The sequence below is a fragment of the Chiloscyllium plagiosum genome, unplaced genomic scaffold (assembly GCF_037043375.1).
Source record: "Chiloscyllium plagiosum isolate Xiang-an unplaced genomic scaffold, Cpla_swu_hap1 HiC_scaffold_12, whole genome shotgun sequence".
Lineage (NCBI taxonomy): Eukaryota > Metazoa > Chordata > Chondrichthyes > Orectolobiformes > Hemiscylliidae > Chiloscyllium > Chiloscyllium plagiosum.
Genome location: NW_028270150.1, coordinates 56,892,164 through 56,907,507, shown reverse-complemented (window position 1 = coordinate 56,907,507; position 15,344 = coordinate 56,892,164). Strand labels below are relative to the sequence as shown.

At 42.8% G+C, this 15,344-nt stretch overlaps 1 protein-coding gene across 3 annotated transcripts in view; it reads right to left on the bottom strand.

Annotated features, from left to right (window-relative positions):
* The window catches only part of riox2 (ribosomal oxygenase 2), a 59,984-nt gene extending 48,532 nt beyond the window's left edge, over window positions 1–11,452 (bottom strand). The window contains exon 1 of one of the 3 annotated variants that reach the window (XM_043700804.2): window positions 11,209–11,452. The gene's annotated coding sequence lies outside the window, so the exon portion shown is untranslated. Of the gene's footprint in view, window positions 1–10,604; window positions 10,880–10,916; window positions 11,108–11,208 lie in introns of those variants that run through there. The other 2 variants (XM_043700805.2, XM_043700806.2) reach the window with 2 other exon arrangements.
* Window positions 11,453–15,344: the final 3,892 nt, after the last annotated feature.

The following is a 15,344-nucleotide window of genomic DNA, read 5'->3' as shown; positions in this document are numbered from 1 at the left end:
CTTTGCTATCAACTCTTTCAAATAGCAATTTATTTCATCTTTCACCTCGCCATATTCCTAGAATGTTTCTCCTTCAAATATTCATGTAATTCCTTTTTGAATAATAGAACCCCTACAGTGTGCAAGCATCTCATTTAGCCCACCGAGTCCACAATGATCCTTCGAAGAGCATCCCACTCAGACCTTTCCCCCTACCCTATCCCTGTAACACTGCATTTCCCATAGCTAATTTACCTAGCCTGCACATCCACAAACAATATGGGCAATTTAGCATGGCCAATCCACCTAACCTGTGGGGAGGAAACCAAAGCACGTGGAGGAAACCCGTGCAGACTTAGGGATAACATGCAAACTTCACACTGACAGTCATCCAAGGCTGGAATCAAACCGGAGTCCCTGGCAGTGTGAGGCAGCAGTGCTAACTACTGAACCACTGTGCCACCCAATGAAGGTTACCAATGAATTTGTACCCACAGGTGGGGTCTTTCATAAGGCAGTCAAGTGTGTGGTGCTGGAAAAACACAACTGGTCAGGCAGCATCTGAGGAGCAGGCGAATCGACATTTTGGGCATAAGCCCTTCATCAGGATGAAGGGCTTATGCCTAAAACGTCGATTCTCCTGCTCCTCAGATGCTGCCAGACTGGCTGTCCTTTTCCAGCACCACACTCTCGACTCTGATCTCCAGCATCTGCAGTCCTCACTTTCTCCTCTTTCATAAGGCACTGCCACATACTGAGGTGTGTTGTGCCTTTCAATTATCACGAATGCATCACATCAAAAGCAAGCACTGCAAATTTGAAATGGTACAATTTGAAAGTTTATAACTTTTGATTCCAACTTAAAGAAGGTAAAATACAAGTGTTAACAAAGACATAAAGCATACATAAAAGAAGATTTAGTCTTGTGTAAGGTACATTATGGAGTGAACCTCTAAAACATAAAATATATGAAATATATCATGAAATATATATCAATGTTTAAAACTCTGAAAGAATCTGTTCAGAAACAATGTATACATAAAGCAGAAAATCTGAACTGTCAATGTTGGATGGTTGCTATTTTAAAATAGAGAAAACAATTAGTCAATCAAATTATATCATTACTGTGTTTCATTTAATTAAATACAAAGCTGGTTTGAACCACAATCAAAATATTTCTTAAAATTAACCTCACTGTCTTTGGCAAGAAAGTGAGGTCTGCAGATGCTGGAGATCAGAGCTGGAAATGTGTTGCTGGAAAAGCGCAGCAGGTCAGGCAGCATCCAGGGAACAGGAGAATCGACGTTTCGGGCAAAAGCCCTTCTTCAGGAATGAGGAAAGTTTGTCCAGCAGGCTAAGATAAAAGGTAGGGAGGAGGGACTTGGGGGAGGGGCATCGGAAATGTGATAGGTGGAAAGAGGTCAAGGTGAGGGTGATAGGTCAGACTGGGGTGGGGGCGGAGAGGTCGGGAAGAAGATTGCAGGTTAGGAAGGCGGTGCTGAATTCGATGGATTTGACTGAGACAGGGTGGGGGGAGGGGAAATGAGGAAACTGGTGAAATCCGAGTTCATCCCTTGTGGTTGGAGGGTTCCTAGGCGGAAGATGAGGCGTTCTTCCTCCAACCGTCGTTTTGTTGTGGTCTGACGATGGAGGAGTCCAAAGACCTGCATATCCTTGGTGGAGTGGGAGGGGGAATTGAAATGTTGAGCTGCACCTGTAGCTCAACATTTCAATTCCCCCTCCCACTCCACCAAGGATATGCAGGTCTTTGGACTCCTCCATCGTCAGACCACAACAAAACGACGGTTGGAGGAAGAACGCCTCATCTTCCGCCTAGGAACCCTCCAACCACAAGGGATGAACTCGGATTTCACCAGTTTCCTCATTTCCCCTCCCCCCACCCTGTCTCAGTCAAATCCATCGAATTCAGCACCGCCTTCCTAACCTGCAATCTTCTTCCCGACCTCTCCGCCCCCACCCCAGTCTGACCTATCACCCTCACATTGACCTCTTTCCACCTATCACATTTCTGATGCCCCTCCCCCAAGTCCCTCCTCCCTACCTTCTATCTTAGCCTGCTGGACAAACTTTCCTCATTCCTGAAGAAGGGCTTATGCCCGAAACGTCGATTCTCCTGTTCCCTGGATGCTGCCTGACCTGCTGCGCTTTCACTGTCTTTGGCAGCCAATGCAGAACAAAAAAGTAAACGAAATTGAACCTGAGTCACTATGGCATACTGTAAGGATGCTATACTGGATCTGATTAAGGTTTGGGCATTGAGTTTCATAATCATCCTACCACAATAAATCATCATCTTCTCCATCCACTGAATTGGACAATCTTCATGCTTTGAATGATCTGATGACAAGTTTTAGCATTAACAGTAATCCACAACTAACAAAAACTACCCAAACAGGGGGCCAGGCAGCATACATATTTCCATTCTTTGTGAAGGATTTTGCTCTGTCAACCAACCACATATTCCATTCAGCAGAAACATGATCCTTGAATAACTTGTTGAGTCAACATCTTCGGGTCACTCGGACATTTATTTTTATTTCTCTTTCATTTTGTTCTGTCAACCAAGCAAACTCGTACCACTATGAATCTTCATGTGTCCTAACATTTTCACTAGAACGGCTTTAAAACTCTTCCACTCCATAATTCAGTTGCTGGACATACTGGAATTGATGGACATTTCAATTATTTTGCCAATGTGACACTATGTGTCATAGAGTTATACAGCAAAGAAATAGACTCATCGGTTCAAACAGATCCTAAACAGATCTAGTCCCATTTGCCAGTATTTGCCCTATACCCCTCTAAACCCTTCTTATTCATGTACCCATTCAAATGTCTTTTAAATGCTGGGATTGATTTGATTTCACTTATTATTGTCACATGTACCGAAGTACAGTGAAATGTTTTGTTTTACTTGCAGTACAGCAGATCCTAACATACAAAGACACAAAAGATCTTAGGGTCAAGGAACAGAGCGAGGAATATACAAAGTTACAGCTGCAAAGCGGGTGTACAAAAAGCAAGATCGACATTAGATTTGAAATTTGAAAGGCCCGTTCAAAAGTCTAATAACAGCAAGAACAGACTATTCTTGAATCTGTTGGTACAAGCTTTTGTATCTTCTGCCTGACGGAAGAGGTTGGAACAGATTATGTTAAAAATCACACAACACCAGGTTATAGTCCAACAGGTATATTTGGAAGCTCTAGCTTTCAGAACGCTGCTCTTTCAGGTGATGAAAGTGAAGCTGTAATCAATAAGTAGAAGCCTGACATATTAAATTATTATCCAGGGATGAGTATGGGGTTAGGAAAATGGCACTTGCTGTTCACCTGTAATGCCAGTAGGCAAAATTGCAAGGGATCAAGGCAGATTGGAAGGCTCCAGGTGATGTGAACCATGACTAACCTCTCGAAGCCCTTCATAATTATGGAGGTCACAGCCACCGGGTGGTCATTGAGGCACATTGCATGTGCTTTCTTTGGTCCCACGATGATGGTGGTCTTCTTGAAGCAGGTGGGGACTTCAAAGTGCAGCAAGGAGCGGTTAAAGATGTCAACGAATACTCCTGCCAGCTGGTCCACACAGGATCTGAGTGCACACTCAGAGACTCCATCTGGGTCAGTCACTTTCCGTGGGTGCACTCTCAAGTAGGCCAATCTGACATCTGCAGCAATGACTAAAGGAATAGGTTCATGTGGGGCTGTTGGGCAAGGTGACACTGTTTCACTGACCTTTTGCTGGAACCAAGCGTAAAAAGCATACAGCACATCAGGGAGGGATGTACTTTTGTCCACTATTCTGTTCTGCTTCATTCTGTACTCCATTATGTCATGTAGGCCTTGCTACTGATGGTGGGTGTCCGTGTGGTTACTTTGGATCTCTAATTTAGTCTGATATTATCTCTTGGCATCTCTAATTGCTTTGCGGAGGTCATATCTGGATTTCATGTAAAGGTCTGGGGCTTCTGATTTGAACGCCACATCTGTGGTCTTCAGTAGATAATGGATTTCCCAATTCATTCATGGTTTCCAATTGGAGAACACACAGATTGCCTTCTTCTACACACTTGTTGATGGAGTCCGCAATGGTGGTGACATATTGGTCTAGGCTGGCCACTGAATTCTTGAACATGGACCAGTCCACCGAATCCAAGCAATCCCACAAAAGCACCTCCCGCCTCCACCACATCCTGTGGCAGCTCGTTCAATGCACGTACCACTCTCTGCATGGAAAGGTCGCCCTGATGTTCCTTTTAAATCATCCCCCTCACTGTTTAAATATATGCGTTCATGTTTTGGACTCCCCTCCGCAGGGAAAAACATCTTGACTATTCATCCTATCCATGCTCCTCATGATTTTATAAACTTCGATAAGGTCACCCCTCAGCCTCTGAGACTCCAGGAGGAAAAGCCCCAGCCTGTTTAGCCTCTCCCTTAGACTCAAATCCTGCAATCCTGGCAACATCCTTGGAAATCTTTTCTGAACCTTTTCAAATTTAACAACATCTTTCCTATAGCAGAGAAAGAATTGAATGCAGGTTTCTAAAAGTAGTCTCACCAAGGTCCTATACAGCCGCAACATAATGCCCCAACTCCTATACTCAATGCACTGTGCAATGAAGGCAGGCGTACCAAATCCTTCTTTACTTCAATGTTTTCACCACTGTTTGATGATGAATCAATGAAAAGTGGTATTTTTGCTATCAAGGTCTTTTGATCTTCTACTGAAATACTGGTCACTTTCATTCCATTAAGTGGTTACAGCAACTCTGAAAACTGTCTTGGACTAAGGGTTTGATTTGGCCAACATAAATGCCTTTCTGACCATGATGTAATTAGACTGATAACTTGAAGACCAATTCCAACACATGTTTCTCAGATGAGGCCACTGCCATCATACAGCATTTGGTCTGCAGAATCTTCTTCAAGGAACAGTTCTTCTTCTTTCATTCTTAGACTTTTTTTTCCATTTTACATTGGCTTTTCCTACTGCAACAGTTATTTGACGAGTTAGTGAAAATTATCAACATGAATTTGTAACCAGCTTCATACTTTATTCTTTTTGCAGGAATACCCATTTCTGTTTGTTAGCCGCTGTGCGGAGTATGGTCTAGGTGTAACTAAAATTCATTTATATTTTTTAAGAAATGCAGCTGCATTATCTGCTTGATCCATGCACTGATTTATAAGCATGTATAACTTGGATGTAGGCTTGCTCGCTGAGCTGGAAGGTTTGTTTTCAGATGTTTCATCACCATACTAGGTAACATCATCATTGAGCCTCCGGATGAAGCATTCGTATAATGGCCTGATTTTTATTTATGTGTTTAGGTTTCCTGGGGTTGGTGCTGTCATTTCCTGTGGTGATGTCAGTTTCTGTTCTTTTTCTCAGGGGGTCGTAAATGGGATCCAAGTCAATATGTTTGTTGATAGAGCAAGTTTTGAGATGTATAACACTAAGTACGTATTTCTAAGCCAAAAAAATTGAAGCCAACATTTAAATTAGATTAGATTCCCTACAGTGTGGAAACAGGCCCTTCGGCCCAACAAGTCCACACCGACCTTCCAAACAGCAACCCACCCAGACCCATTTCCCTGACTAATGCACCTAACACTATGGATAATTTAGAATGACCAATGCACCTGACCTGCACATCTTTGAACTGTGGAAGGAAACCGGAGCACCTGGAGGAAACCCACGCAGACATGGGGAGAATGTGCAAACTCCACAGACGGTCACCTGAGGGTGGAATCGAACCCGGGTCCCTGGTGCTGTCAGGCAGCAGTGCTAACCACTGAGCCACTGCTTAATGTAAGTAAAACACTAGATATGAATTTCTAGGTGAAAAATTGGGAGTCAACCTATATGCCAAATATAAGCCTAAACAAGCGACATGGCATTGAAGAAATTGGGCTGACTTATACAGTAGGTCAACTAACCCACTGTGATCTACAGTAAACAAATTGTAAATTTACCTGCCAAACACTGCTTTGGTATATTTTTAAAAGTTCCTATTATAGATTTATAAAGTCATAAAGTGCAGAAGAGACCTTATCAAATCTGCTCTATCTACACTAATCCCAGTTTCCAGTACTTGGCTCAGTTTCTAGATTCCCAACATCCTTCAGATGAAAACATTTTTCCTCAAATCCCTTCCTCATGCCTTTCATCTTAAAATTATGCCTCCTGCATATCAACCCTTCAACTAAGGGAAACTGCGGCTTCCTATATACACTGTACGCCCCTCATCATCATATCCACCTCAAACAGGTCCCTCCTCTGCATTTCTGCAATAAAAAAAGACCAAGCCTATCCAGTCTCTCTTCAGAGTTAAAACACTACAACCCAATGTCCTTGTGAATCTCCTCTGCACCCCTCCAGTACAATCACATCCTTCTTATAACATGGTAACCAGTACTCCAGCTCCAACATAATGTCTCTGCTCTTATAATCTATGCCATGACTGATAAAGGAAAGTATTCCATACGCCTTCTTAGCCAGCCTATTAATCAGTGCTACCACCTTCAAGGATCTGTGGACAAGCATCCCAAGATCTCTCTTCACCTCCAAGTTTCCTAGGTGTCCTGCCATTCATTAAGTGTTCCCTTGATACTTCTTCCAAAATGCAGGACCCCACAATTTTCCAAGGTAAAATTTCATCTGCCACATATCTATCCATCTAGCCAATAAATCTATATCTTCCAGTAACCGAAGCCTTTCTTCCCCACTAGTAACCTCCCAGTCGATCTTTGTGTCATCTGCAAACTAACTTATCATCCCCTCACAATCTCATCTGTATAACTTATATATGTAAAGTAACCACAGTCCTACAAGACCATAGGACTGCTCTCTCATTAGAGAGAGAGGACTATTGGTGTTCTAACCTGAGGGTCATCACAGGCAAGGGCAGAGTTTAAGAAGAAGTGTCCTGCATGGTAGCTTTGTCGGTGTGTGAATTGAACCCACACTTTTGGCATTCCACTGCATTGCAAATCAGCCATCAAGCCAACTGAGCAAATCAATTACAGACTAACCTCGATTATCCGAACGAGATGGGGCGGGGGGGCACTATTTCGTTCGGATAATTGATTATTCATTTAATTGATTCAATGCCTCTCCTCTGGGGTTCAGAGTTTTCGGTTAAGCCCGCTCCCTGTTCAGGAGACGATGCAGCAGCACACCGCGTGCGAGACCCCCGCACCCCTCACCCCGTCCAATACAGCCCGCGTCCCCACCGTCCCCCAATCCCATCCAACAAGACTGCTGCTGCTGTTGCTGCCGCCGCCGCCTTTTGAGGGCAGGGGGCCTCTAAATAGCACACCCAGCAACACACACACCTTTTTAGTGCAACTTTTTGACATGTTCCACCTTTGCCCTTTACAGGACGATGTTGGACAGATTATCTGGGGAAGGGGGTTTAGGGGGTGTAGAACTCCAGGGAAACTGTAGGTGGAGAGAGAGCAGGCAGGAGGTCAGTCATTTGGAGACGGTGCTTGGGCTCCCATCAGTTCAGGACTGTTCACGGCAGCATTTCAGTAAGCCGAGTTCACTTTTAATCACTGTAAACAAACGACGTGGAAACACGTCTTTCATGTAATGTTTCTATCAAGACTTCAAGATCTCCTTTGGATAATCCAATATTTGGATAATTGATATTCAAATAAGCGAGGTTCCTCTGTATTACAAAAATAAGAGACCCAACGCTGAGCTCTGTGGTATGCCACTGGATATCGGCCTCCAGTCACACAAACAACTTTCCACCATGCTGTCTGATGTCTATGATTAAGCCAATTTTGGATCCATCGAACCAAGTCATCCTGGATACCATACACTTTTACCTTTGTTATCAATCTCCCATGTGGGACCTTATCAAAGGGTCTATTGAGGGAAAGCTAACACTGCTCTTTCTTGGCTGCAGAATAGTAGAAACGAGGAAAATTCCTCCAGTTGAGATTAGCTGGAAGCAATGTGAAACATGCAAACATTACACACGTATTAGTTTAATTCTAAATCCACTATAGGATGCAGGAAAACCTCAGTCTCAGTATTAACGAAGCTGACCACCACCACCATACCAAGAATAACTTAAATAAATAGCCCCAGTTCTGTTAATTCAGTGCTGGGCATTAAGCAACATGTCATTTTCTCTTGGGAATTTATATCACTCATTTTATATTCGCTGTACAACCATCCTGGTTTCATAGACATCAAGGTCATAATTCCAAGGTCAAGCAGCAAGGATCTTTAAATTCTAAATCAGATGTGGCAAAAGCTGAAGAGCCAAAACAAGAAAATATATTCTTACAAAGAACCACGAGTTTCAATAATCTAAAATAGATACTGATAGAAAATATTATATTAGTCTGCTTCTTGCTCATAATCCTGAATTTTCTGGATGATAGCCCATGGAGATGTTATCAACCCATTCACAGTCCCCAAGTCGGAAAACGTTTGACTTGATATGTAAAGTATATCATTATCTATTATTAAATGCCACACGCTGAATCCATATTTTAATGTACTCACTAGCTACATGAAAGATTGAAAATTATAAATGAATAATTAAAATCAAATCCTGTTTAGCCAATATCAGCCTAGTACTTTGTACCAGACAGTAAATGTTATCTCTGACATATAAGAAATTGAGGAGGAAATAGAAATGAAAGATCAGTGATCAGGGAGAGAGAGAACAAATGTGGAGAGAGAGAAATATTAAGCAGAGGAGGTCAGGAAAAGAAGTTATTGAAGGAAACAGGAGCAATCTAATAGGAAAGATTGTCAGCAGAGAGATTAAGGAAGCGAGATTAGTAGAAGACATGGAGGAGTGGAGAAATAATGGCATAGTAGTAATGTCACAGAACTAGTAATCCAGAAGTCTAATCAATCCTACTATGGCAGCTAGTAGATCTTGAATCAAACTAACATTCTTATCTGGTCTGGCTTATATATGACTGCAGATTCACAGCACTATGGTTAACTGTTCATTCAGCATATCTCTCATTTCAAAGACAATTAGGACTGGACAACAAATGCTGGTCTCATCAGCGACACCCACATCTCAGGAAAGATGAAAGAAAGAAAAGAGAGACAGACGAGGGGCACATTCGTGATCTGAAGTTACTCAAGATGTGAATTCTCATAACAGAAGTGTTCATTGTGGGTCAGCTTGGTGTCCAGTTCTCACATTGCAGCTACAACACATGGGCTGACGTTCCACCTCTGTCATATTTTACTCAGTTATTAGTTAAACTACTCTGGTATCCTGCTTTTCACACTTGAAGAATCTCCACTATGAACACTTCCTTGCATTTTTCTTTTGTTTTCCAATAGTATCAGTGCAAAATCTAACAAGTTTTTTTTTAAAAAGAGGGGAATAAAACTAAACCGAAATGAAACATAAATCACAAACTTATGATCTTTAACAGAGGTTTGAAGCCAAGTGATCTTCTGGTTCTACTTGCAATCCTGCGTACTTCTATTCTTGAACTCAAGAAAAAACAACCTTGGAGAGAGTCTCAGAACACAAAAGAAGCACTTTGACCCATCGAGTCTGCACTGGCTTATCTACACAATTCGCACTTTCTAGCACTTGGCCCACAGCCTTGAATGTTATGACATTACAAGTGCTCATCCATGTACTTTTTTAAAGATTGAGGTTTCCTGCCTCTATCTTCCTATGAAGTGCCTTCTACATTCCTACCACCCACTGGGTGAGAACAGCATTCCGCAAATCCCCTCTAAACATCCTGCACATCCCCTTAAAATGATGTTCCCTTGTTACTAACCCTTCAATAGAGGAGAGCAACTTCTTCCAATCCACCCTATCCATGCCCCTCATAACTTTGTACATCTCAATCAGGTCTCTCTGTTCAGCCTTCTCTGCTCTAAAGAAAACAACCAAAGATTCTCTCTCTTCACAGCTGAACCTTTCTTTTCCAACCCCACTGTTCCCTGCCTAAAGCTTCAAACTTTCCTGATGTACTTGGTCTTGTGTAATTCCAGAACTTCCTGTGTGAAATATCATGAGGTGGGCCTAAGCCAAGGGTACTGTACAAGCCCAAATAAAGGGAGATGGGGAATCAGAAGAAAAGAGGGAATATTGGATGGTAAAGGAAGAAAAATGTATTTTAATGTAGCCTGACAGAGAATAATAAATAGAATAATAAGCTTCTCTTTTTTCATCTCAATAGTTAACTCAGATTGATGCCTTTGTTTTTAATCTGACAGAAGATTTCTGATTTGATCAGGTTGCAATTAATTTGCCATTTAAAGAATTGCCATTATTCGTGGTGATAGGGTGTATGATGCAACCCAAATTAAGCCTGCAACTATAAATGAATCTGGTTTGATAATACTGAAGTGGAGGCATTTACCTTGCAAGCCTATTATATCCGAGTTTAAACACTAAAAGCAGTACATTTGAGTTATTCGTGGTATTTAATTCAGGGGTCGGTGGTGGGTTACTCTTCGGAGTGCCGTTGTGAACCTGTTGGGCTGAAGGGCCTGTTTCCACACTGTGGGGATTCTGTGAACTCTCTACGCTTCATTGGAAATGGACACGTTATGCTCGAGTGAACACGCTCAGTATCGCCTTTACTCACCAGCCAATCGCTTGATATCACATACAACAAAAAACTAAGGAGCAGAATTAGGCCGTACATCTCATTGCTGATCTGATAATCCTCATCTCCACTTTTCCCCAAATCCTTGTGACAAGGGGGAAAGCCGAGAATAGAATTTGGTGGCACTAAACTTTAAGTGAATGGGCTGTGAACTAAACAGATGGACCACACTTGTTGTAGTCTGGTGAAGGTTAACTGGAAGGTAGTTTGAAAGAGGGATCGGGGTCAGAGGGCGATACACGGGATCTGGTGACCGTGAAAAACAGTGCAAGATGCATAGCGCTCACTGACCCCGGGAACGGCTCACATCCCTAACGGGAGAGGATCGCTCCAGCGGGCAAACGGCACGAACGCCGCGCGCTGTCCACGGGCCGCCGTTACCAGGGAGGTTAGACTCGCGCCCAGGCCGTTACCCGGGGACGGTTGACCTCGCGCCCGGGCCGTTACCCGGGGACGGTTGGAATCGCGCCCGGGCCGTTACCCGGGGACGGTTAGACACACCCCCGGGCCGTTACCCGGGGACGGTTGGACTCGCGCCGGTGCTGTTACCCGGGGACGGTTAGACACGCCCCCGGGCCGTTACCTGTAGACGTTCGAGCCGCCGCGTTCCTGACAGATTCCAACGTCTCCCAAACAGACCTTCAGGCCAGTGCCACCTTCTGCAACTTCCGACTGAAACCAGCCTTGTAGTAAACAGGTTCCGGCCGCTCTCGCATTTCTCTGCTCTGATGTTACTACTGTAAAATCCATCAGCCCAGGTTTATTTTGAGATAAGCCCTACTGTCCCCAGAAACATCACAAAAACTAAAGATTTTTTAGAAGTATGCAAGATTCTGCACTTCACATGACTTTCAGACTTGGGTTGACAGAAAACATGTATCATTTGCTGCATGTAAGTAGATCCTAGCTACAGGTAAACAATTATGAACCTTCCACATGTAACCCTAAAACTCCAATCCCCTTAGAAAATCCTCCTTACATACAAACACACAGTTAGACACAGACAAGAGAAACAAACATAAGTATTACAGACAGGAAAAGTTGGAAAATTCAGTGGTCTCTGTCCACAGGATCTGTTAAGGTGGTTCTGCTGATCAGTCTTGCTTCTCGAGATGCTTTCATTGATTTTGAGGAGTTACTGATTAATGTTGATAAAAGGTATGTGATTTATTAATTCAGTCATAGTTTACACCAACTGCTGAAGGAAAAATAAACCGGTTTTCTTCAGACTTAAATTAGATTTTACTGCAGAAAACAGAACGCTTCTGAAAGCTTCTACCATTTTCACAGCCTCAAGCTGTTCCACAACCTAAGAAGTCACATAGATGTTGGCAGGCAGAAGATCTTTGTCATCAATATCTGGTTACTCTCCCAGCAACTTGATGCTGGCTGAATTTTCACGAAACATACTTAGCTCCAGTCTATCTGAAAAATTACTGCTTGAGCAAGCAGTTGTGTACTTTCAATGATTGTCAGGTTATTTTCCTTTAAAACCAGCAGTAATCCTTAAGCAATCCTTGTTTTTTGTGAAACCATACACACTGATTAAAGAATAAATAATGAAACCCTCTCTACAGAGATCAACTTTTCTTTAAAAAGTGTACTTTTGCCAAACCGTCCCCGGTTAACGGCCCGGGCGCGACTCCAACCGTCCCCGGGTAACGGTTTATTCTTGAAGAAAAAGCTAAGATTTAGATTTTATTGAATTAGTTTTATTGTCCAAAGTTTGGGTGAAGATTTGTAGCTCGGGTGCTCGTTGTTGCGGTTCTGTTCGCTGAGCTGGAAATTTTTTATGTCCAGGTCAGCGAACAGAACCACAACAGTTTTATTGTCACACGTACTCAAATGAATACAGTGAAAAGTTTATAAGTTGGCACTTAGGTATCTTTGTACCTAAAGTGGTGCCCTAAGTATAGCTTCTTCAGTTACACGATCTTCAGAAATAAGGAAATAAAATGTCCAGCATTGCGAAAATAAAAGCTCAGAACAATGATCTTCCAACCTACATCACGCTGGCACCTAGCCTCCAGCCCACAGCAGGCCTTGGATCCAGACTGCGCTTGGCTTCACCTCGAGGTTCAAGAGGCTGAAAGATTGCTCTGGAATCACGTCAAGACCAGGAGACCACACTGAGGCCATGCCAGGCCAAAAAACTGCCACGTACCACTGGAAAACTGCCAAGGCCAAGAGGATACCATGCCATGCCAGAGGGCCACCATTTTGTTGTCACGTGTACTCAAGCACAGGTTACAAGAACGCAGTGAAAAGTGTACAATATCGCTACACATGGCTCCATCTTGGGGTCAAAATCACAGTTACAAAAGTGGAAAAATAAAGAAATAAAGTATCAAAGGTTACAGTCCTTTCTTAAGCCATGAACATGCATATGCTCCATCTTGGGTTTTTCCCAATAGGGCTCATTCTCCCCTACGCTGGGCTAAGACCTTCCTGTGCTCATCAGCCCCAGTCAAACATCAGGGACTGGTTTTGCCACCACTCACAAAGCTTCGCCTCCACAAGCGAGCTGTAAAGAAAGAGAAAACATGAGCAAAGAAGAAAGAAATAAAGAAAAGTGATCAGAGCAAATGAACTCTGGTGTGAAACCCTATTCTGCTGCCATATTGAGTGGGATATGAAATGCTCCAGATATCTTTTGGTCTGGCATCCTGGTACAGATAGACAGTTGTAATTAGCGACATGCAGTTATCGCTAGGATCTTTTCATAAGGTGTTTGTTGAGATGATGTCAAGCAGTCTTCCAGAAGCTTCTCAGGAGAATTGCTACATCAATTTTCCAGCTCTTATACTAGACTCTAAAAGGTTTTTTCAAAAATGTCGGAATTAGGTAGCTTGTCTCCTGGAAGGCTCTACCTCACCCAACTTTTTCAAACAATATCCAACAACCCAAAACTCTGTAAACAAATCCAAGCAGTTCCATAGTCTAAAAGGCTCCAGTTATTTGCTTGGTTCGTTGTTTCTTCCAATATGTGTTTTTGAGAAAAAGAGTCCAAAGTGATCTTCCAGAAACTTCTTTTTTAAAAAAAGTCCTCATAAAAATATTAATAATGTAAGCATGTTCATAAACCTGTTGCTCTGTGTGGTGTTAAGGAAAAAAAAATTGTTTCATTTCACTCAACTAGAGAGCAGAATCAATGAGATAGATGGAAGGGTGCAAGGATATTGTGGCTGTTATTATAGGCGCAGAGAGTTCTGGCCGAATCAAAAATCCCACGAGAGATGAAAAATAACTGAATTAGAATCTATCTTTTCCCTTTTGGCTGCCATATTATCAAGCATTTGTGTGCTTACACAAGGTAGGGAATCTGGGCATTTCACTAACTCTCCTATGCATGCTCTCAAAGACATTGGCCCAGATATTCTAATGGCCAGTCTTCTGAGCAACAAAGAACTTTGTCATTTGATAGGACCACGTGGAATTCCCAAAGCAGCAGACTCCATGAGAAATGCCTGAGAAATTTAAACATCTGATTGTCAATTCCCTTACATCTGGAACTCTCTGGAAAAGCCCCTTAAGTTAGAAACTTCAGAGGTTTGGGTCAATTCTGCTTAATAGTTACCCAGAAAGGGACAGAGAATTAAAGTCCTGCATTAACTGCTGAGTTACAGATAAACCAACAAGCTCAACCACAGACTGATAATTGATCCGCCTGTTTAAACCCCACTTATCCCTGACAACCATCCCCGACCACACTCCCTCTCCTGTGACCTGATGCCTTCATCCACAATTGAACCCTGGTCTAACCTGACATTTCTATCCAGTTTCTCTATGAAACCCAACAAACATCCCAAGTGAAATTGATACTCTGCCCTCCCTTCCCCATCAGCCTCCTCCCCCCAACCTTAACCCAACACTCTCCTCCCACTGCCAGACCAGACATCCCTAACCTACCCCAAACATTTATTCACTTACCTGGCACCACACTCAGTTAGCACACTAATCACATCTAATCTGACACCCTAAACATTCCAAACAACTGCCAACCTAATCCCACACTAGTGACTAACTATATTGCTGGTCATTTAGATCTCAGACGATAGAACACTGCTACAAAAGGGATGCAAGATTTCTGCAAAAATCTCCTTTGCTGTTGAACTCCTACATTCCTGGATGGGTTTGTCACAGGGTCCAGGAATCTCTATTGTAGAAGCAAGTTACATCATGGATTTCTTTAGAATTTATTGCTCAGGTTATAAAGCAAGATATAAAAGTACTAATTTATGTCTTAATAGATTTCTGTACCTTGTTCTAGAAATTACATGTATACTAAACTGTCTATTTTTCTCAGTCCCAACCCTCAGACTCAGCACTGCCTTCTTGACCTGCAATCTTCTTCCCGACCTCTCCGCCCCCACCCCCTCTCCGGCCTATCACCCTCACCATAACCTCCTTCCACCTATCGCATTCCTAACGCTCCTCCCCCAAGTCCCTCCTCCCTACCCTTTATCTTAGCCTGCTTGGCACACCCTCCTCATTCCTGAAGGGCTTATGCCCGAAACGTCGATTCTCCTTCTCCTTTAATGCTGCCTGATCTGCTGCGCTTTTCCAGCAACACATTTTTAAGCTCTGATCCCCAGCATCTGCAGTCCTCACTTTCTCCTATTCCTCCCTAATCAAAAGCAAACTGTTATGAATGCTGGAAATCAAATAATACATCCTCCAACCGATCCAGGGTTCTGAAAATGTACTATGGGATTCTAA